Here is a 23,094-nt window from a genome sequence, read left to right on the forward strand (position 1 = left end):
CAATAATAATAATAATAATAATAATAATAATAATTAGTATTAATATTATTGTTATTATTATTATAACATTATCATTATTATTATTATTATTATTATTATTATTAAGTAGCAGTAGTGGTGTCAAAGACGTTATTATCCTTGTAAATTACACAAGAAAGAGGTAGAAGTCGGTGCTAAAGCATTTCTGTTCGAACAAACTATTTGAATTATTTGTTCAACACGTTCAATTTCACATTAATAATGGAAAACAAGCACACAAACTATTTTTGAAAGACAGAAAATGCATGATAAATGCATTCCGAATTTTTCTTTTTTTTACATTAGGGTGAATTGGGGTAAGAGTGATAATGGGGTAAGTGTGATCTCCAGTTACAAACTTAAGCTGCAGCTTGTTCTAAGTATTTGGAACAGATGATTGAAGAAAACTGATGATCATGCATTTTTTGAATGTATCTGGATATATGTTCATTGCTGCAAGCATACAGGAGGGGCATGTGAAAATGCCATTACAAAATATTTCAAACTGAAATTTCTCATATGCGTAAAAAAATTTCTGTCTCGCAGGAAAATCAAAGGATTGTGAAAAAGGCAATGCTGGGTAAATTGTAGGACCTACAAGTTACTTTTATTTCTTTCTGTGCTCAAATGAGAGGTTCCTGCTGTTCTTACTAGTCATGATCACACTCGCCCGCAAATTCCCTGTGTTCGGGAAAGTGTGATCAAGTTACCAGGGAAAGTGTGGTCAGTGCTGTTGAATTTTAAAATTGCTACTTCTTGCTCTTTTCAGTGTGAATAATGCCATGTAACTACATCAGAAAAATAAACAGGGGTGTGGGAGGAAGCTACAGTGCAGAAGAGTTAGGCAATGCCCTGAACGAACTTGAAAAAGGTGCAAGTGTTCGTGATGTTTCTAAGCGTTTTAAAATCCCATATTCAACTCTTGTGCTACATTGCAAAGGATGGAAGGGGACACAAAAAGTGTTACCTGCTTTAAAGTCAACTGATGGAGGAGGCAGACACTCTGAGATTTCTGCTAGAGAAAGGGAGGTGTTAGCTTCACATTTACGTTCCCTGACAAAGTGGGGCTTTGGTTTGAGCATTAAAGAGTATATCAACTTAGTGGAACAGTACGTGACTGTAAATCAGTTGAAAACCAGATTCAAAGATGGGCGACCCAGTCATGAATGGTTTCATGGGTTTACACAGAGGCATAAACTGACCCTCAGAAAACCAGAAATCACAGAGCACACGCGCTTGGAGGTTCAGAAGGATCCCTTCATAGTGTATGGGTTTCTTGATCTTCTGGAATGTCTGATAACAGAACTGCAGCTGCAAAACAAGACTGAAAATGTGTTCAACCTGGATGAAACATCATTCATCCATGATGTAAGCACTGGAAAGGTTATAGGTGGCATAGGGTTGCCTGTTAAACGACGGACCCAAGGAACAGGAAGAGAAACAACTGTCCTCGCGTGTGTCAATGTTGCTCGTGACATTTTACCACTCCCCATAATATTCAGGGCAAGAACATGTAGTCCAGCTGGAAGAGTAAAGATGCATTACCCTGTACGTACAACCTACCGTGCTACAGAAAATGGTTGGATGGACTTCGCAACGTTTTTATTCATGGTTTCAAACACAATTTCTTCCATCCGTTCCGAAAGAAAGACGGCCGTTGCTAATCATTTTGGACGGTCATGTGAGCCATCTCTCCATTGAGGTGCTAACCTTGGCACAGCAAGAAAATGCATCAATACTCAAGTTGCCTCCACACAGCAGTGCAATACTTCAACCCCTCGATGTTGCTGTTTTTAAACCATTGAAGAGTGATGTGTGGAATCCTTTATTGTTAGACTGGCAACGAAAATATGTTGGAAGTTCACTGGGTAAAAATGCTTTTTCTGAACTCCTTGGAAAAGCCTGGCAAAATATACCTGCTTCAAAGATAATAAGTGCGTTTTGAGGAACTGGAATTTTCGATTCAAGGCTTGCATTCCCTAACTAACTAACTAACTAACTAACTCTCTAGCCTTCTTAAACCCGAAGGTTCATGGCTGCTGCAACACAGGCCTTCCATCTTTCCCTATCTTGAGCAAGATCTATATACTCTTTTCCATCCCTACCGATTTCCCTTAGGTCCATCTCAACGTTGTCCCCCCATTTTCGTCTTGGCCTTCCTACAGGTTTCTTTCCATCAGGTTTCTCAACAAGAATCCTGTAAACTCCTCTTTCCTCTCCCATTCGTGCCACATGGCCTGTCCATCTACGTCTTCGTGATTTAATCATTCTAATAATATCTGGACGTGAATACAAATTATGTAGTTCTAAATTATGTAACCTTCTCCACTCACCTGTCTCCTCATCCCTTTTAGGTCCAAAGATTTTCCTAAGGATCTTATTTTCAAATACTCTCAATTTATGTTCCTCTTTCAATGTAAGGGACCAAGTTTCACATCCATATAATACTACAGGCAAAATTACTGTTTTGTATATTTTAACTTTTAGTTTCTTAGATATTAAACGAGAAGACAAAAGTTTATGAAGAGAGAAGTAACATGCATTTCCTGAATTAAGCCTACTTATTATTTCCTCTTCAATATAATTTTCATTTGTTAATATTACTCCTAAGTATTTGAATTTGGAAACTGATTCAAACGAGTTGTTATCAATAATTAGATTTTGATTATTACCTAACACCTGGTTTCGGCCTGTAAACATATATTTAGTTTTCTCTTTGTTAACTTCCAAACCTATCTCTTTAGCAGTTTTGAAAAATATTTTAGCATTATTCTTAATTGTATTCACATCATCCCCCAGTAAGTCTACATCATCTGCATATGCTAACAACTGAGTCACACCATTTAATTTTAGTCCTTCTTTAGTTTCTTTTACCTTCCTAACAGCATATTCTAAGGCAAAAATAAAGAGCAATGGAGATAATGCATCTCCTTGTTTTAACCCAACATGAATTGTAAATTTGTCAGACATATTAATAACCACACGAATTTTACTGCCTGTTTCACTGGTGCATATTTTTATCATACTAACAAGCTTCTTAGGTATTCCAAACTCTACTAATATATTATATAATTTTGACCGAATCATATGCTTTTTTGAAATCAATGAATAGCTGATGGACATTTTGATTATATTCCCACTTTTTTTCAAGTGTCTGTCTGATGTGAAAAATTTGATCTGTAGTTGATCTGTTACGTTTAAATCCACATTGATAATCACCTATAATTTCATTAGCATATGGGGTTAGTCTTGTTAAAAGAATGTTAGACAATATTTTGTATGTTGTTGAGAGTAGGGAAATTCCACGGTAATTATTGCAGTTCATTTTATCACCTTTCTTAAACACAGGAACAATTATGGATTCTTTCCACTGTTGAGGGATTTTTTCTTTATTCCATATTAAACAAATTAATTTATGAATTTGACATATTAACGAATTTCCACCATATTTAATTAACTCAGCTGGTATTAAATCAATGCCAGGTGCTTTGTTATTCTTTAGCCTTTTAATAGCATCTTGAACTTCAGTCAAGTTAGGTTCTGGAACTAAAGGTTCTGCTGTGTATACTTCATTTACTTCTGATTTACAGGCTTGCATTCCCTGTCAATAATAACTTTGTTCCTTTTGGAAAAATACAATTTAGTCAAGAGACTACTTTCCGTTCTACAGATAACGTACCTGTCGAAATTGGAAACTGTTCTTTGGGCATCACAGCATCCTTAACGTCAACCCTGGTGGATGCACGAACTTCACCATTGAAGCTCACATCATTTAAAAAGAAAATTTTCAAAAATGATTTTTTATTATACATAAAATTTGAAATTTGGAGCGGTAATTGCCCCCTACAGGTACCCTTGGCCCTCGATATTTGCCCCCTTGTCCCCCTAGAAATCATATCCGTTCAAGGTTGAGGGTGGAGGCAATGCCCCCCTGCCCCCCGTTGTTTCGCCACTGAAAATAACTAACTACAGTAGAGCGTCGATTATCCGAAGTAATTGGGGGACATGGGTGTTCGGAAAACTGGTTTGTTCGGATAATCGAACTGTACATGTTTATTTGCCAAAAAGAAGTACTGTACAGTAAATTTATTCATAAAAACAGGCATCTCTTTAAGTATTACAAAGTAACGTACAAAGGCAACTTTAGTAGGAATATATAGTATGTAGTACAGTTTATTAAACAAAAATATGTACATATTACATACGCATGGATGATGGACGGTAGGGTGGGAGAGTAACAGGTGCGAGCGAGTACACAGATCGGTTAAGCGGTCGTTCGGTTGACCGACGTTCGGATAATCGACGCTCTACTGTACTTTCAAAAGCAAGCATCCGTAACTGTAAGGGAGAATTCACACCGAATAGAAACGCAACACGCGACATGTGACACGCGACACGCGACACGCGACACGAGACACGAGAGTTTCACACCGAAGAGAGAAGACGAGGAAAGCTCCAAGGTAAATACCGGATCAAACATTCGACTGTAATTTTTGGAGGGTGTTGGTGGCTTGAGTGTATGCGACATACGGCACGAGACACAAGAGTTTCACACCCGAAGAGCAGGGTCGGCATGTTTAAAACAAAAGTGTTTTCAACAACTTGTTTTAAAAGTTTTAAACACATGGATTTGTTTTTTCACAAATGTTTAAAATGTTTAAAACAAAGTGTTTTGAACATGCTTTTTTCAGACTTGTTTAAAACACATTTTGATACTTGGTGTTTGATAGTTTGTGGTTATTTGCGTGTTTTATAACTATGCCTTTCATTCAATGCGTGTTAATCTGTTTATTGTGTATAGAAATCTGTTCAGTGGCTGAAAATGTATATTGAATTAACAAAGAAACGTATCGAGATGAATACCGTGGGTCACGTTTAAAGCACCTGGCTGTTTTCTTACAGGTGTTTAAAATATTTTAAAAATTTAATACTACATGAATTAAACCGTTTTGTTCCTCACTTAACACACTGCAAAATGTGCACATTGTTGATAATGTCAGTCGCATTCACGCCTATTAAAAAAAAAAAAAAAAAAAAAAGACAGAATAGCTACCACGTAAACTCAGTGGGTCTGGCAACTGTGGATTAGTTGAAGCTTCTCGAACAGCCTACATGCGAGATTTAAGACTAAAATGCATGTGTATTTTAAGAAGTTAGTCAAGTATTTACTTTATAATAGGAACACAGTCCATTCTTGAATGATTAACAGATTCTTTATTAATCATTACTCTTAGAAAATAAGTATTCTTGGCATTATGATTTAAACGTTTTATTTGTTTAAATCACGTTTTTTTCGGTTCCTGTTTGAAACACTGTTTAAAACATTTTAAACATGTTAAAAAAAACTGTTTGTTTCTTTTTTTTTTAAAAAAAATTGCCAACCCTGCCGGAGAGAGAAGATGCACGCGACACGCAGCAAGCAACACTTGTTTCTTTGTTCAGTTCGCATGATGATGTCGATATAATTGCATTAATCAGTTTATTAGTAACCCGAGAAAAACGTAACAAGAGACGTTGTTGCATCTAAATTGCATTGTAAAATTTGTGCAAGTTATTGAAACTTACCCCCACACCCCCTATACGCCTTCATGGCGTGGTGCTATGCACAGGAGAGCACTTTACCTTTACTTTTATTGAAACTCGAGAGAGGTATGTTGTGCATGAGAAAACTGAGATATATAACATGCACTGACATCAAACTGTATACGCTAGACTTTCCAGCCTGGATAAAGTGAATACCTAAACACTAGAGAATAGTGTTGCCCACGAGACGAGACATGTCCCGTCTCGTCTCGTGTCTCGTCTCGAAAGCGATACGAGACACGAGACGGGACAGGCTTTTTAAAATTCGAGTCGGGACGAGACTGACCACCTGTCTCGTTTTCGAGACGAGACACAAGACGAGACGGCTCCTGAAAAGTCTCGTCTCGTCTCGAAAGTCTCGAAAAAATATAAACAAAATAACTAATGAATTGCAAATATTTATTTATTCGGAATAAAGCATTTTCTTTGGAAACCCAAAACAGGCTTCTATTACAGGAATAGAGATCTATAAGATTTCCCCTCGAAAAATTATAATTCGTCACACGTTGTCCGTAACGAATTTGCCCAGATTTTAGCCTCGTGTCCCTGTATCTTCCTACTGAAATTTCCTCAGAATACCTTAAATCTGACAACTATCTGCTACCCAAAGAGCTCTCTACCAAGTGCATATAGGATCTTGGTGTTGTTGTTGATTGTAATTTATCCTTTGAGGAACATATTTCGAATATTGTTAAGGATGCATATAGACGACTTGGATTTCTCATAAGAAGCTCAAAGAGCCTAAATAGTTTAAATGTTATTATGCTATTGTATAACAGTATGATAAAAAGTAAACTCGAATATGCGTCGGTTGTATGGTCTCCTGGGTTTATATCTTATAAAAATAGTATAGAGCAAATTCAAAAAAGATTTCTACGGTACTTTTACTACAAGAAGAATCAAGTATCTGCTTACGAGATGAAATTATCTTATAAGTATTTATTGAAAGAGTTTTGTTATGTAAGCCTCAGTAGTAGGAGAGAATTAGCACAACAAATATTTCTTTACAAAACAGTAAATGGAATTCTGGATAATAGTAACTTCCTTCATCAGTTTAAATGTAATACTAGAAAATCTAATCTTCGGATGCGACACCTTTTCCTCTGTGATATCCCGAGAACAGAAAAATACAAATCATCACCTTTATTCAGACTTTGTTCTGCATATAATAATATTTCTACAAAGCATGGAAATCTGGATCTTAGTCTGCCACTTTCCTTGTATCTAAAAACACTAAAACCAATTTTTGAAAAAGACTAGATATACATCTGTGAATCCATTCTACTGTGCATTTTTGCATTGTTCTACAATTATTTTACCTTCTATGCTATTATTATTATTATTATTATTATTATTATTTCCGTTCAATACTTAGGCTATGTTCTGAACAATGAATATTTATGTATATGGTTGGATGTATATATGTTTGTTTCCTGTAGTACTTCACTTATTATCTTGTGTGTATAAATGCGTTTGTGTTTATGTTTATTTGTAATCTACACTTTTATATGTTTATTATTTGAATTATGTAAGCTTCCCTGTAATTGGAGATTCTCTCTCTGTAGGAAGCAAACTAATAAATAAATAAATAAATAAAATAAAATAAAATAAATAAATAACACAGTGCCATGAAGGCACATTTACGGGATGTGGGGGAAAGGTCATTTTGGAGGCGAAGTGATCAGCATCACACTCCGGCCGCTTTTGCCCTCATGCACCCATTTGATATGAGGCTGTTGAGCCGCGGAGCTGCTTTATGCGGGGACAATGCGGAATAATTCCGACCTTTATTCACCCACTCCGGGATTCGAACCCGGGTCTCCCGCCTGGCAGTCAGACGCCCTAACAACTACACCACCGCGGCTCTAAAAACCTACTGCAATTAGATACTCTGCTTTGACGTATCGAACATAAAATTGCCTTAAGTCATAGGAGTAATAACCGATATGCGACAGCAACAAGTGTCGCTTGGAAATGAACCCACAGTAATAAATGCAACCTTCCGAACGGAAGCGACTAGACCGGCAAGCGGCACGTGTTGCTTTGTCGCTTGCGTGTCGTTCGGACTGGGCCGTTTTTTAATAGCTTGCATTGTGTCGCCTCTGTCTGTTGGTAGTGAATTCACAGTGAAAGCTTCCTTATAGACTAAGGGAGATTTCACATCGAAGGGACACGCGACCCGTAACACGTGTCGCTTCAGGATTTCACCAATCGAACGCAGGTTTGTGCGGCCTGCCATGCTCCTACGCTGTGAAACGTTGCTGTTGATTGGCTCGTTCCAAAGCAACATGTGTCGCTGGTCGCTTGTTGCTTTGGTGTCAAAACCCTGTGTCGCTTGTCGCCTGTCGCTTCAACCTGAAAGCTATCTTGTGGAAATTTCACACCGAAGCTACAAGCGACACTAACAATTCACACCCAAGCGACAAGCGACACAATCCTCTTCAGTCTGAAGGAAAACATTCACCCCACATCCGTGAACAACGGACCGAGGCTACAAGAGACACGTGCAGCATTTCGTGTGTCTTCTGTTCGAAAGGTTGCATTGACTACTGAAAGTTTGCTTCCAAGCAACTCGTGTCGCTTGTCGCCTGTAACTTTGGTGTGAAGAAATCTTCCTCACAGGAAACTCTTCGAACCGAAGCTGCACATTTCACTTGTCGCTTGCTTGTTGTTCTGCTTAGGCCGTTTTCTGGATATCGTATAGACAATATAGTCGCGAGGGTTGTTATCCGCTCATGCGCGATGAATGCTTGCTTATAAACTGAAGTGTCCCTGTCGTTCGTTGCTTCAGTGTGATACTTCCGTGTCGCTTGTCACATTGAACAAGCCACAGGAGAGAACATGCAACATGTTTCGCTTGGATAAGAACCCTCAGTAAACGTAACCTTCCGAACCGAAGCACCACGTGTCTCTTGTCGCTTGCGTGTCGCTCAAATTGGGTCGTTTTCTTAATATCGAGCGTAGAATCGCCTCGATCTGTTGGTATTGCCCGTGCGGTGAATACTTTTATCATAGACGGAACGGAAGGGGATCCTGTCGCTTGTAACTTCAGTGTAAACCCCCGTGTGGCTTGTCGCCTGTCGCGTGTTCCTTCTGTCTGAAAGCTCCCTGCGTGTACGATGGATAAAGAGTGGATGGGAGCTAGAAAAGCAAGGCAGATTCTATCGTATACATTATCTAGCTATTGATAATCAACAAACTTTATTTGATATACTCATGTTGTTATGAATAAGGAAACATATTTATTCTCACTATAGCTACAGTGAGCAAAGTGATTACAAGTTTAACCAATTTTCGAGAATAATATTTGTGATGTCTCCCAGTTATAAGTTTCGATGTCATAATATCCTGCATTACTTTCACGAGACGAGACGAGACAAAGCGAGACGGGACGAGACGAGACGAGACAGAACCCTTCGAGACGAGACACGAGACGGGACAAACAAATATTTTCGAGACGAGACACGAGACGAGACAGCATTTTCACGAGACGAGACGAGACAGACCAAAGTCTCGTCTCGTCTCGTCTCGTTGGCAACACTACTAGAGAAACGGTTCTCAATCTTCGTGAAACCATGTCCCGGTATTTTTTTAAGTCAATGCCCTTAGCCCAAGAATTTTCCTCGTAAATACTACCTTTACAGTATTAAGGATTCTATGTATGAATTACATTAACATGTACCAATGAAATTAAATATTGATAAGTAAGTTCTAGCATAATCATAAAGAGTAATGATAGTTTGATTACGTGTGTAGAATTGTTGGCAAATATAAAAATATGAATAACGAAGTGGTAATGTCGTCTCTTTGTAATTAAGCGATAACCGGTGGAGGCACATTGTGTTTCGGGTCCCACATTAAACTATAGTTCGAGTCCTGATAAATATATTTGTGCATAAAATGAACTTTAAAAATGAAAATGCACAACTAAAATATGATATTGGAATTATGATAGTTGTCAACCAGTTTCAACAGAACCTTTCGCAGCTAGTATAGTTGTTACGAGGGCACGGTATCGGGTCGCGGCCCGGCGGTTCAGCAACAATTCACTAGATTACTTGACCATGATGACTGATCTATTTTGGACTAAAGTGTCGCAATTGGCGAAAACACTGCCTCTTTACACGATGTTGAAGGCAAATTACAGACCATAACTGCATCAAAAAACTCGATAAAGTTGTGTTTAAATCTTAAAACATTGTTAAAACACTGTACATATTGATACTTTATTATATCAACAAATTTGAGCTTCAAATACGCCGTAAGGCCTCCGGTTGGGTTCTCTTCTGAAGTCTAAATATAGCTCGTTGGAGTGAAGCATTCACTGCGCAAACGCGAACAACAAACTGAAGCGACACAATACACGATACTGAGAAAACGACACAGTCTGAGAGGCACGTAAGCGACATGCGACACGTGCATCTTGCTATGTTTCTTCGGTTCGAAAGGTTGCATTGATTGCTGAGGGTTCGCTTCCAAGCGACACGTGTCTCGTGTCGCATGTTGCATGTCGCGTGTCTCTTCGGTGTGAATTCTCCCTTACACAGATACTTTTCTTTCAATAGAAGCAAGGTGTATTGATTTAATTCAGGTTGATTAGTTTAGTTCTTCGTCTGAGGAAGACCCTGATACAGGGTTGAAACGTAACTTGTTAAGTGTTTATATTTCTTAATAAATCTGCCTTGGTCAGCAACTTAGTGTTTTTAGTAGGTTCATATATACAGTATCAGAAACAGAAAAATATATATTTACATATATTTTTTTTTATTTCTTTTAATGACAAACCGTTCAAATATTTTACAGGGCCGTTTACTAGAAAAAGCCTTTCTATAAAAAACATGTATCTATATGTACGGTACCAAAAACCATATAAGCATTTTTAAGCGTGGTTTAAAAGAAAGTTGAAAAATCAATTTATATTAAAACAATCTGATTTAAATTTTAAATATCCTGAATAGATGTAATGTTATCAATTTACGACGTTTAAAACATTAACTTGAAAATTTGCAACGTGAGGATAGAGCTAAATTTGGAAACTCTCTTTCCAACTATGTGTCTTCTCTGGATGCTGAGATGAAAGGGTTTCAATGGAATTGCCTAAAACTTCAGTATTTTGGGCGGATTATTGCATTCATTTGGAACGTGGTAGTTCATGGAATAACCGCATTACTCACAGGATTGTTGAATTAGAATCACCACTATCAACAAAAACCTCAGTTTATACGCGTAGCGCTTACTCCACGCGGGACTGTCCTTGTACTTTCGTAAAAAAATAGTTAAAAATGAGAAATATTGTCTCAAGTATGTGTGGACATCAGTATAATCTGCAATTACCCAGTAACATGAACCTTAAACTTTAACAGACATGGAAGTTCAAGATCAAATGTCTTCTGTGGTATTGTTTCTTAATTGTTATGTAATTTAAACTAAAGCCGTACATCAGTCTTTAGAGTCATATTGAACATAAAGGTAAAACGTGAAGGTACCCCTGTGCTTGTGCACACATGCCATGAAGGCATAAGGGGAGATGTGGAGGTAGAGATCCATATATATTCAGTCCCGGCCATAGTTGGTATGATGGGATCAGCATCAGGCTCGGCCGCCTTTAACTCCCAGGGTTGCCCGCAGGTACCCATTGATACGTGGCTGGGTGGGAAATGACTGGAAAAATGTAATATTTTTTTTAGTGTTGGTGTTGTGTTTCAACTTAGAGTTGCCAATAACAAATACATAACAAACATTTATTTTTTCAGTTAGTCTTCCACATCTCAGCCAACACCCAGTAACATACCCAATTAACAACGTATTTATTAATGCAGAATACATCTAAATGTTCTGTATGGATTCAGAAAAGTCGTTTCAGGGTGGTTCATAACTTTTCTCTCCTATTCATTATTTTCCGTCGGTTTGAATCCAGGTCTGGACATGGTTGTTCTTTGTGATTGTCCCTTCATCAATTTCATAACATCATCAGTAGACCTCGTAATTTTAGGTTCTAAAAAGTGTGCTTTTAGATTCCTAAAATAGGCTCTAAAAATCATAAAATAGGTTCGAAAAATCCTAAAATAGATCCTAAAATTCTTAAGTTACGCTCGAAAAATCCTGAAGTAAGTTTAAAAAAACTTAAAATTGTTCAAAATTCCTGAAAAATGCTGATTATGTATAGTCACCGGCAATGAAAATAGGACACCTCTATCCTGAAATACGCACTATCTTGCATAACGGTGTGTGTGTTGCCTAACCCCACGGCGATGGAAGAACTTACCATTGGAAAATTGCTATGAAAGTCCACTCTTTCCGTTTAGTTAGGTAACAATTTTTTTCATGTTATCCACAGTAAAACTCCGCAATTTTGTTATTAGGATCATCTTATATGCTGAAAATAATCTTTCAACAAAAACATAGTCAGTGGTGCAAACTTCAGTGTTGAAATGTTAGTTTGAAAGGCGTGATTGCGACAAAGTACCGAAGAGGTTTGCTTTGTTTAGAGCTTTGAAAAATCACCATGGACTTGGAGGAAGGGAAATCGACACAGAGTACGTTTCAAGCACGCTCGGCGTTGAATTTTTTTCGTGACCAAACAAAGCAAATGCCTCTGTGTGACATAAAAATCCTGTAAAAACCTTCAAAAATATATAAAAACGTAAGAAAAGGCTTGATTTAGGCGCATAAACCTAAAATAGGTTCTAACAAGCTCAATAGGTTTCTTAGGCACTATAAAACTTCATCAGTTGTTGCGTTTTTCAACGAAACGCTGACATAACTTATTATTTCTTACATACCTGTAAAGGAAAAAAATAGGTAAAAACCCTAAATCCGAGGTCTAATCATCACTCATCCTCATCGTCGTGATTAATCAAAAGTGACAGAAAAACGACACAAGAAATCAGTCATTCTTCTTCCTCAACAAGTTGGTAGAGTTTTTGCTAGCGTTTTTTCAGTGCAGTTTTCAGAAGAAATAAAACGGAAACTAATATATAACTTATATAATATATAACTTCGTTCTTTCCGTGTTTTTACCAGCTGCATGATAATTTTGCTACCAGTAAGAAGCTCCAGGATAAGAGTTTCGAAATATTGAAAATTGCGATAATGGCATAGATAACACGACCACCCGGATGATTTCCTCACAATTAGTGGATGGTTGCCATGAGAGAACTTCTTTCAATTGTTAATCATTTTTCTATTCTTCTGGATTCGTTCCCGCACTATCAGCTCAACTTATAATAACGGCGATGTGAAAGTCTGCGGTAGGAAGCACGCCTCGTAATGTAAAACCCAGATAAAATAAAAGTGATTTTAACAGATGTCATTAAAATATCATTTGCCTTCTTTAGAATGACTTATGAAAGGAGCAAGGATAAACCTTGCATGTACAAGATCAAGCAAGCGCGTTCGTTCCTCGAGTTTGAGTTCTTGTTTTCAGTCCACTTTATGCACAGATAGGCTAATTGGAACTGGACCTACAGTTTAAAGTGGGATTCAAAGCACTATGTGGCTCCAACGGGTATCGAACACGGAACCCCTTGATCCTTCTGCTAGCGAATGGATTTTGAGGTATAATTTCTATTTCTTACATATTTTGGTTATCTTTTTTTTGCATGTTCAAATTTGCTGTAGCCAAACTCGGCTCCTTTGAACACTGTCAGAACTCATCTTGTATTCATGATAAGGACACATAATCATTGACTTCACTTCCATGCGTACAGTCTGAGAAAAAAATACCTGGGCCACGGGACGTAGAATTTCGTAACGTCTTAAAGCCTGTTGTTTATGCAACCCAAATAACAAAATATTCGCTTAAGTTTGCCTGGTGATTCTGATTTCTCGGGAAGGATTGAGCTTTGATAGCATGAGTCACATGACTCGTGCCCCAGCCACAACAAACAGCTGGGTGCTACGATGCCTCCAGAAGAAAATTTCAGGAACTGGTTTCTTGACAAGAGCTACTCGTAAGGAAATACTATTCTATCAAGTGATATTAGAGTCATTGTCAAGAAGGTTCGCTGAAATGATGGTTCTCATCACAGACCACATGCCACACGTTAATTGTTTAAGTCTAGTTCATGCACTGGACCTACAGATTAAAATGGGATTCGAACCAAAGCCTCTCTACTTGGTATTGAATTCGGAAGCCTTTCATTACATGGCGAAGACGTTACTACTACGACATCAGAGAGGCAATGGAACCCCTTGAGAAAGAGATAAGCGAAAATTGCTACCTGACAAACCATATTTGCCCGTAAATTTTAAATATAAGACAATATTTTGTACTGACAGTTTCGAACCGTGGGAGAGGCATATATTTTTTTGTACCATCGTCCATTTCACGAGTTTATAATTCTTCCTCACCGACACGAGTAACGCGAGTGGTAGAAGAAAAGCGAAGTAAAATAACTGAAACAGAAATAAAAGGAAAAAGCGAAATAAATTTTATTCATAATATTCTGCAGTCACTTGAGTTGTATTCACGGGATGCTATCTTTAAAAGAAAGCCGTGGTCTCTTCCTTGTCTCTTTCGCTTTCTTTGTGCTCTTGCTTCCCCCGTCACGATTGGTCTAAAACTAATTAATGCGACGTTAATTAAACAATCCAAACAACGAAACAATGCACAATCAACTGCACAAGACAACATTCCAAATGTTTTCGAATCGGAAAACAATTGAGATGCTGTAAAATGACTTAAGATGCAGTAATAAAGTGGGAATTCGGTACCGTATAGAATTAAATCGGTAGAGATGTTCGATTTGATTGGATGTTTGTTATTTAGATTTGCTATTCTTTCACTTTTGGCAAATAGCGACGATGAAGATGAGTGATGCTATGATGAAATTGATGAAGGGACACTTACCAAGGACACCCACGCCCAAGTCGAGATTCTAACCAGGGACCCATGGCATCGTAGCGCGCTGTGCTAACCACTCCTCCATGGAGTGGACATTATAGCATATTTTGTGTGCTCAATTGGGATCAATCAATGGAATGAATAGGCATATTATATGATTAATAAATTCATATCATAATACCACGTCATATTATTCGGCACGAAGTAACATCAGAGACATTCAATCTTGCATTTTTGCCTTTCAACTAATTCTTTGAATTCAGGTTAATCACAACAATAAGATAAATTATGAAGAAAATGATAGTGAATGTGGGATATTGACAGTTATTACGAATTTCCTGAGAGAAACAACATTAAGCAGGCTCGGTGGTCAAGCTCATTAAGTGATTGACATTCGATATCGTCGCCAAAGTTCCAGGTTTTGAGTACCGTCCTTGTCGGGGGTGTTTGACTATTTCGTCATCAATTTCGTGTAATGGTCACTCGTCCTTATCGTCGCGATCATCGAACAGGGAATAAAAATTATAAAAATAAATACGATGGAAGAGTACTTATTTCATCTCTCACGAAATCTCCTACAAAACCGGAATATATAAAATACATGTATATTCATTCACATACATTTTCGATTTCTATATTTAACTAGTCGAGACCGAGAACGGGAGAGCAATTTTCAATTCGACAAACCGAGAGGCGGAGAAACTGTCAAGTCTCGTTTCTTCTTGGCACCTCCGTAATCGAGTTGTTCTGTTTGTCATTGGCTTTGTATTGGCAATTATTGTCATTATTCTTCCCCTGCAGGTAAACCATAACGATGAATTATGATGAAATGAAGCAGATAAAAGGGCAAGAACAAGAAAGTCATGCCTGTTCGGGACTCCAACCCAGAACCTTATGTAACGAGATTTGAAATTCTGGAGAAGGCGTCCGTGTTTCGCTTGGTTTTCTCTTTCCTCTACTTCTCTTATATTATCATACATGTATAATAAAAATGGATCTCATACGATATGTTGCGATTCATAATTGTGCTGGTTAGATGCTACAGATGTGAACTCCAACCTGCAATATATTATTCCCTTTTGTTTCGTATCTGGTTGAACATGAAATTTTCTTACACTGTGACAATTTCTTTCTTAGTTTTGGTTTGGTGCACAGATATGCTAATCTGGACTCGACCTTCAGTTTAAAGTGGGATACTAATCACTATGTGCATCCATCGTGTATCAAACCCGGGATCCACTGATTACAAGGCGACGACGTTATCACTACTCCATCGAGGAGGCCCCATGACAAAATGTTATTCACTCGATCTCTACCATAATTTATTTCAGCATTTACATTTTCGTTTTCTTCTTCTTTTTTCCTTTTGTTAACTACTCTTATACAACTCTTTTTGCGTCTTCGAATTTCTTCTTGTTTCAGGAAAAAATAATACATGCAGGCTCTATAAAAATCCCCCGTTCAAATAGATAAAACGTTCACTCTCGAGAACTAATTTACATGTTTATCACTAACGTAACCATTAGGAAACTATTGAAATGTTAACTGATATAACTGCAGATGAAACAATACTTACAGCCACTAACGAAATATCTATTCTTGTGTAGCCTCACAGACAACAAGTATCTGGTGAGTCATTCACTCTTGCTGACTACGGGCGAAGGTCACTGAACTAAAGGGTGGTGGCAAGCAAGCAGGCTTGTGCTCTACCAAAGACGAGGTCACGTGTTCCAGTTATCAATGGCGTACGAAATAAGGAGGAACACAGCTATCTGACGTATGTTTTGGTCCCGTCATTGCACGTAGACAGTGGCGTATGCTGGTTCTAACGAGTGGGTAATCTCCGACCTTTTGATCCTCAAACTCCAAAAGTTTCCGTGCAATTTATGTCACGCTCCATATTGGATTTAGGAATATTGTGTCGGAATGTTTGTCTTATTGCTACGATCACAATCAATTAATTCTCGTTATTGCAGTTTACTATACGCATAGAATTTCAAATAATAAAACAAGACAGTATTATAAAGCTATAAAAAAACAGCCTGTGAAATATAAAAATGAAAGACGTGCACTAGTGAAATAAAAACCCGCAATATTAATTTAAGTGCAAAATTCAACTTACTCCAGGACCCGATTACTTGTGCTGTACTACATCCAAAGCACGCTGTTTGTCCAGTTGCACGTCAATACGTGTCTGGGCGAAAGATTGCAGCTTAACAAAGGAAGTTATGTGACTTTTGGATTTTTCATGTTTGGCACAAGTGTTGCAAAGATTACAGTCACGCGTCCATACATTCTTTTCAGCCCCGAAAAGTAAGCACGGCGAACAAAAATGCAAAGCTTATTAACACTTATACTTCCTGTCAACCATGGTGTTTTGTCATAATTTGCTTGCGAAAATGCCTCACATATTCCCGATTTTGTCTTTGTGTGTAGAAATAAGTTCAAGCGATGACACTGGCCTACCTGTATTAACAATTTGCAACTTCTCCTGAAAAGATCTTGTTCCAAAAGGTTTCACCAGCAAATCTTGTATCACATCCATTACCCTTTAACACAGCACTATCACGACAAACACTAACACCTAAATAAATAATAAACACGAAGCACAGCACGAAGCCAACGACTACACGCATTCAGTTTCACGCGCCAAACTTCTGTTGTTGTGTTCCTGGCTCAGAATGAAATTCCCTATGAATAATAAAAAAAATCCCTTTCCGAGCTCGAATTGACAGGTTTTTAAAAGTTCGAATCATTGCAGGTCAGAGTCAGAATTTTATTTCGGGATGGGGATCATCCCTTATTATCAGCCGCCACATAAATTTGAAACAGTGGGGTTAGAAGTCCTGAAGATGAATCTCAGATTATTAGAACGTATTAAGCAAAGTGTTTAATCCTGCTAATGAAGTAAAATGAATTACCACTATACACTTTTTAAATTAGATATTTGTAGGATTTCGGGGAGGGGGGTTTCCCTTTAAAAAAATATTCAGTTCCGTGAGATAAGTATTCTCGCTGCTTTTGAAGATTAGAGAGGAGAAACAATCACTATTTTTGTAAATACAAGGATGGGGGGAGTCAGCAAATAGGTGCTTTAATTGCTTAAGCCTTGAATTTTAATTCAGTTTGCTTCATCTTCAATATTTAAGCTTTTCCCTTTTGATAAATTTATGTTCAAGTAACAGAAATCAGCAAGACAGAAGCAAATGTAAAGTGAAAATTTGCGTAGAATTGGTTTGCCCATGTTATTCAGTTTTCCTGTTCTTCGCACTCTACCGGGTATGTTTTCCCTAGTTGAGCGGAGGGAACGGTAAAGGCTCTCAAGGTTGAGAGTGCGACCGGTGGACTCTCACAAGAAGGAGCTTACCCTGGGCACGGAATCACCGCGCCTGAAAAGCAGTGTTTCCTCCCCCTCTTTCCTTTCTCCTCCCTCCTCGCCAAGGGTTGTAAGGAAAGCGGGAGGAATGACGTCAGGGTGAGATTCCCTGAAGTCATTCCACCGGCTGGAGAAAGGTTCCCGGACATTCGGTGGCAAACGATTGGAAGTATTCGCGCGCTGGAAGCAAGGAAATGTATGCATCGAAATTGGTTTGGAAGAATATTGCGAGGAAATGTATATATATATATATATATATATATATATATATATATATATATATATATAAAAAAAAGAAATACAGCCGGGTCATCTGCGATTACCTAGATGACCCAGAGTATACGCCGCTGCACGTAGAACACTTTATCGTAGTGGCCTTGAAGTTCCCTCAGGGCACTCCTACGTAAAGGCTTCTGAGCTAGAAGGATATCTTCCCCATTGAGTGGAGGAAAAGTGGGTGCGTATAGAGGTCCCTCAACTTTCGTATTCTGTTTCATTTCAGAACCCGTGCTGTATCGTCGACTTAATCCAATCTATCCGATGTAGGTTTTAGGTTCTGTTTCTGTTCGGTTATTTCATGTTGTCTTCCTGCTTATGTTATTCACGACGAAGGCTCTGGATTCGATAATCTGGACAATAACGGGATTGTGTTGGTTGCTTGATTTGGTGTCTTAAGTTCACTTTATGTCCTGTTAGGCTAATCGTGAATGGACCTACAGTTTAAAGGGGGATCCGAACCACTATGTTCCTCCACCGAGTATCGAACCCGGGATCCCTTAATTACAAGGCGCCCACGATCCCACTCCGCCATCGGGGATTGTGTTCGCAACGAATGAATCAAATTTGAGTGATATGATATGCAACCATTGGAAGACTATTGAAAGAAAAGCTACGGGAACCTGCCAGTTTTTCTACTGCAGACAGGAAACCATAAACATGCAAGAGAAGCTTATATTCTATGAAACCTGACGCTATGTGCTCGAATACTGGCTATATATAATCCATAGAGGCATAGCAACGTTAAACAACCTCTTATATGATACATATAGGTTTAAAAAGGTCGAAATACAAAGATTGTGTGCGCCTCACTGATCGCGTAGTGGTAAGGCCTTGTAATCAAGGGGTCTCGGGTACGATACCAGGTGATCGCACATAGTGGTTCGGATCCCACTTTAAACTGTATGCATTTCAGATTAGTCTATCTGTGCCGGTGACTCAGTCGGTAACGCGTCTGACTACCATGCTATAGGCCCCGGGTTCGATCCCTGGCCGGTTCAAGCCCGGGAACTTTTCTAACGTTGGAAGCGGCCCCAGCGCCCACCCAGCGTCGAATGACATGGGTACCTGGGGGAAACCCTGGGGGTAAAGGCGGTCAGGGGCGTGATGCTGATCACATCACCCCCCACTCACGAACGAATCAAGAAAGTATGGGGCGGCGTGATGCTGATCACATCACCCCCACTCACGAACGAATCAAGAAAGTGTGGGGCGTTACCCCCACACCCCCTATACGCCTTCATGGCGTAGCGCTAAGCACAGGTGAGAACTTTACCTTTTTTTTTTGCATAAAGTGGACTTACAACAAAATTTAAAATTGCGATAAAGATTATGATAAGGTATTAGAGAATTGGGTCTAACACATTTTTTTATTGTTTACCAATGACCTTGTTAACGGTGGAAGCGGTCCCGGCGTCTACCCAGCGTCGAATAACATGGGTACCTGGGGGAAACCCTGGGGGGTAAAGGCAGCAGGGGCGTGATGCTGATCACATCACCCCCACTCACGACCGGATCAAGAAAGTGTGGGGCGTTACCCCCACACCCCCTATACGCCTTCATGGCGTGGTGCTATGCACAGGGGAACACTTTACCTTTTTACCTTGTTAACTAATATTCTTAATTTCAGTTTCAAGATGAAATCGGCTACGAAATAAAAGGAGTGGGTTCATATTTCTGTTACGAAATTCCACTTTTGTAGTAGACCTGTGCCACACTAAGATGTGACATAATAAACAAATCTGAGACACTTTCAAAGTATTAAATTGCTATCTACGTATTTGGGAACAATCTTTCAATATAATACTTTTTTTGGACGCGTCAAATCATAGTATTTAATTCCTGTTTTAGCAGCTTTAAGAAACCTGATTTTTTGGGGGGGTTACAAATGCCCTTTCTGCTCCCGTCAAGTTACGCCTATGAAAAAACAGGAATTCAAAGTAAAAGACTGTCCCGACTAAATCGGGAGACACGTCTGATAGATTTACAATTGGGAAAATCATAATTAAGCGTGTAGTTGAAAACAACCTATTTTCATATATTGCATGCAGCTCTACTTTTTCTGCAATGTGGATCAAGAACTGGGGACGTGGAGAAGCACAACACTCCACGTAACCAATAGTCACGTGACCCTCTTTGCTTTCCTGTCATGTTGACCTTCGCGTGGAACACATTTCTCTGTGTTAAGACAGGCAAAATCACCCGATCATCGAAGGGTGCAATATGTGTTGCCTACCCTCCTGCATTACTTGCTCCTATTAAAGCCTTATGGGGAAGAACTTTTTTCCATGACTGTACACCAGTAATTTAGACAGCGCCGACATCCCTAGCGGGGTAGTTAACACGTCGCGCTACGACGCCAGGGGTCCCGGGTTCGAATCCCGGCCTTTGCACTGGTGTCCTTTGTGAGTGTCCCTTCATAAATTTCATCATATCATCACTCATCCCCAACTTTGCAAATTAGCCAAAAGTGACACAAAAGCGATGTAAAGTAAAGCAAAGTCATCACTCGTTTTCATCGTCGCGATTAGACGAAAGTCAGAAAAGCGACGCTAAGTAACCAAAATAAAATAAAATTTAAAAAGCAGATAGTGTAGTGGAAAATTTAGGCCTTGAGCGAACAATATCCACGAGGCCATCTCATAGAAATTATGTATTTTCAAAAGTGAAAAGATCAGCTTACGTACTTCACATAAAATTATTATTGTTATTATTATTTTTCATTGTTCCTTCTTTTATGTCACTTTTATTTCACTTTGGGCTAATCGAGGCGATGAAGATGTATAGTGATTACATGAAATTGATGAAGACATACCCACGACACCACACCCACACTCACCTCCCTCCTTAAAAGTGTACTTGTATGGTATTCCCTCCCATCGAACAATTTAAATAAATCACTGCGCGTTACCAGAGATGAATACTCACCCAAGGTGACCCAAAGTTTGAAAATCGGATGTATTTGCTACCACCTCCTCTTGCAAGTCCTGCTTCTGTTGAGTTACAAATATCTACTTAGTCACAAGAAGAATCGTTCTGTTTCTGCCACAAACTATTCCATAGAGTTTGTAAGTGAGGAGCACGTTAACACAGAATCTCATGCGCTACTCGGACAGTGTGATAGGCATGAGGAAGATTAGTGGGCTTGTGCGAACAGGATGTATGTACGTTCGTGCAAAAGCAGGAGCAGTGAAACAACGATATTACTACACTAGCAGAACGACAATAATTTTTCAAGATAAAAACCAACGCGCTTTATGACAGCTACCGAACACGTCCATTCTGCACGAAACAAGATATCGTCAAGAACTATGCGAATTAGTCTTCTGCAAAAAGCTCTGTTATAGTTATTTGCTCTTATTATTAGAGACCGGATTTTGAAGGGAAGTCCTTTTTTATTTTTCAACACGGGTCATAGAATAAATAACAACAGTGTTGATAATTATCCTTCCACCAACAAGATTACATGGTTTTGACATCCATTTTTTCCCCTTTTCAGCCCACATTCAATTTTGTTCCCTTTTTAAAACATTTTTCTTTCTGGTCCTCTATTGACTAGTTTTTCAGCCTACATTCCTCCCCCCTTTTAAATTACATCTTCCTTGGTCCTTTTATTGACAAGATATCAACAATTGTCTATTTGGTGCGGTTTAGAGGAGAGAAAGAACAAGCGCCTTCCACCTTACCTTTGGGAGTAAGATACAGCGATTGTTGTAACAATGCAACCCGGGCCTAAGCAGCAACAGACCCATTGTAAGCGGCATGTCTGTTGGGTTGAAAGTGTACTTATCTGCTAGATTTATACTTTTATTGTGAAGTTTTTTTTAGAAAAGTTTTAACTTAACTGTGTGACAGTGACGACAGTATTGAGTGTCAGTGAAATGGCAGGGCCAAGTACAGTGGGATCCATAAGTATTACCAAGCAAATTGTCCATCACCACGTTTACTCTCTTCGATGTATGCAATGAGAATTTCAAGAACTGACACAAAACAGGAAAGAATCTGCTTACAACCTCAGGACCAGGAGACATAAAAATACAGCCCTTGAATACGTAGTATAAAGATAAAAAAACCAACGAAAATAGTCATGGACAATTTGCTGAGCAATACTTATGGATCGCACTGTGCAAGTGGCAGCAAGCTCTGGAATGCGGTAAGCTGTTTCAAGTAAGATTTCATCGAAACGGATGGTAAGATTGCTGGCTGTACTTTACCCTAAAAGAAATGGAAATGAGAAAGGACTCTAGTTTATTTTTACACTCCACTAAAAATATTATTTTAAATGAAAGCACAATATATACCATTCACATATAAAAATGGATACATTAATACGAAATTTAATGTATCCCTAATATATGAATGGTATATATTGTGCTTTCGTTAAAAATAGTATTTTTAGTGGAGTGCAAAACAACTTTTTTTTGCCAATAATTTTCCCTTTTCTTGTCGTTTCTAGAGAAAAAAATTCCCTTTAAAATCCGGTCTCTACTTATTATCTTCCATTCAGGGTGGGGCGACATGTGACAAATGTCATTTGAATTTGTTTTTTTTTTTATTTGTATTTAAAATTTTGGGTGCGTCAGCACTTAGGCTATTTTGCACCCGTCACTTTATACGGGGTCCAGCCCCTTACCATAACTAAAAGAACATAACTGTCATGTCGTGTCGTAACTAAAATATTAAAATAATAAAAGTTTCTGACAGGTTAAAAGCTGAGGCTGTTAAGAGGCACTCAGCACAAATAAGGACAAAAACAGGACGACACACAGAATTATACTGGCCATGGGGCCAGTCGCCAGAGCCTCGTTAGTCTGAAGTCCAGGGTGCACTACGTGGAAGTGAGGTTGACTATTGGGTGCACTACGTGGAAGGAGCACCCATTACACCCCCAAAATGTCATTTGAAGCTGCTATTAAGCGACAAGCGACAAGCGAAACGAGACCCTTCAGTCTAAGGGAGATTTCACATCGAAGGTGTCGCTTGAGGATTTCACTAA

At 38.7% G+C, this 23,094-nt stretch overlaps 1 protein-coding gene across 1 annotated transcript in view; it reads left to right on the forward strand.

Moving 5' to 3' along the window:
- LOC145998712 (kelch-like protein 17) overlaps positions 1–23,094 on the forward strand; it is a 172,028-nt gene that overhangs the window by 9,634 nt on the left and 139,300 nt on the right. The gene's annotated exons all lie outside the window — the stretch shown is intronic.

The sequence above is a fragment of the Lepisma saccharinum genome, chromosome 14 (genome assembly GCF_977018435.1).
Source record: "Lepisma saccharinum chromosome 14, izLepSacc3.1, whole genome shotgun sequence".
NCBI classification, from domain to species: domain Eukaryota; kingdom Metazoa; phylum Arthropoda; class Insecta; order Zygentoma; family Lepismatidae; genus Lepisma; species Lepisma saccharinum.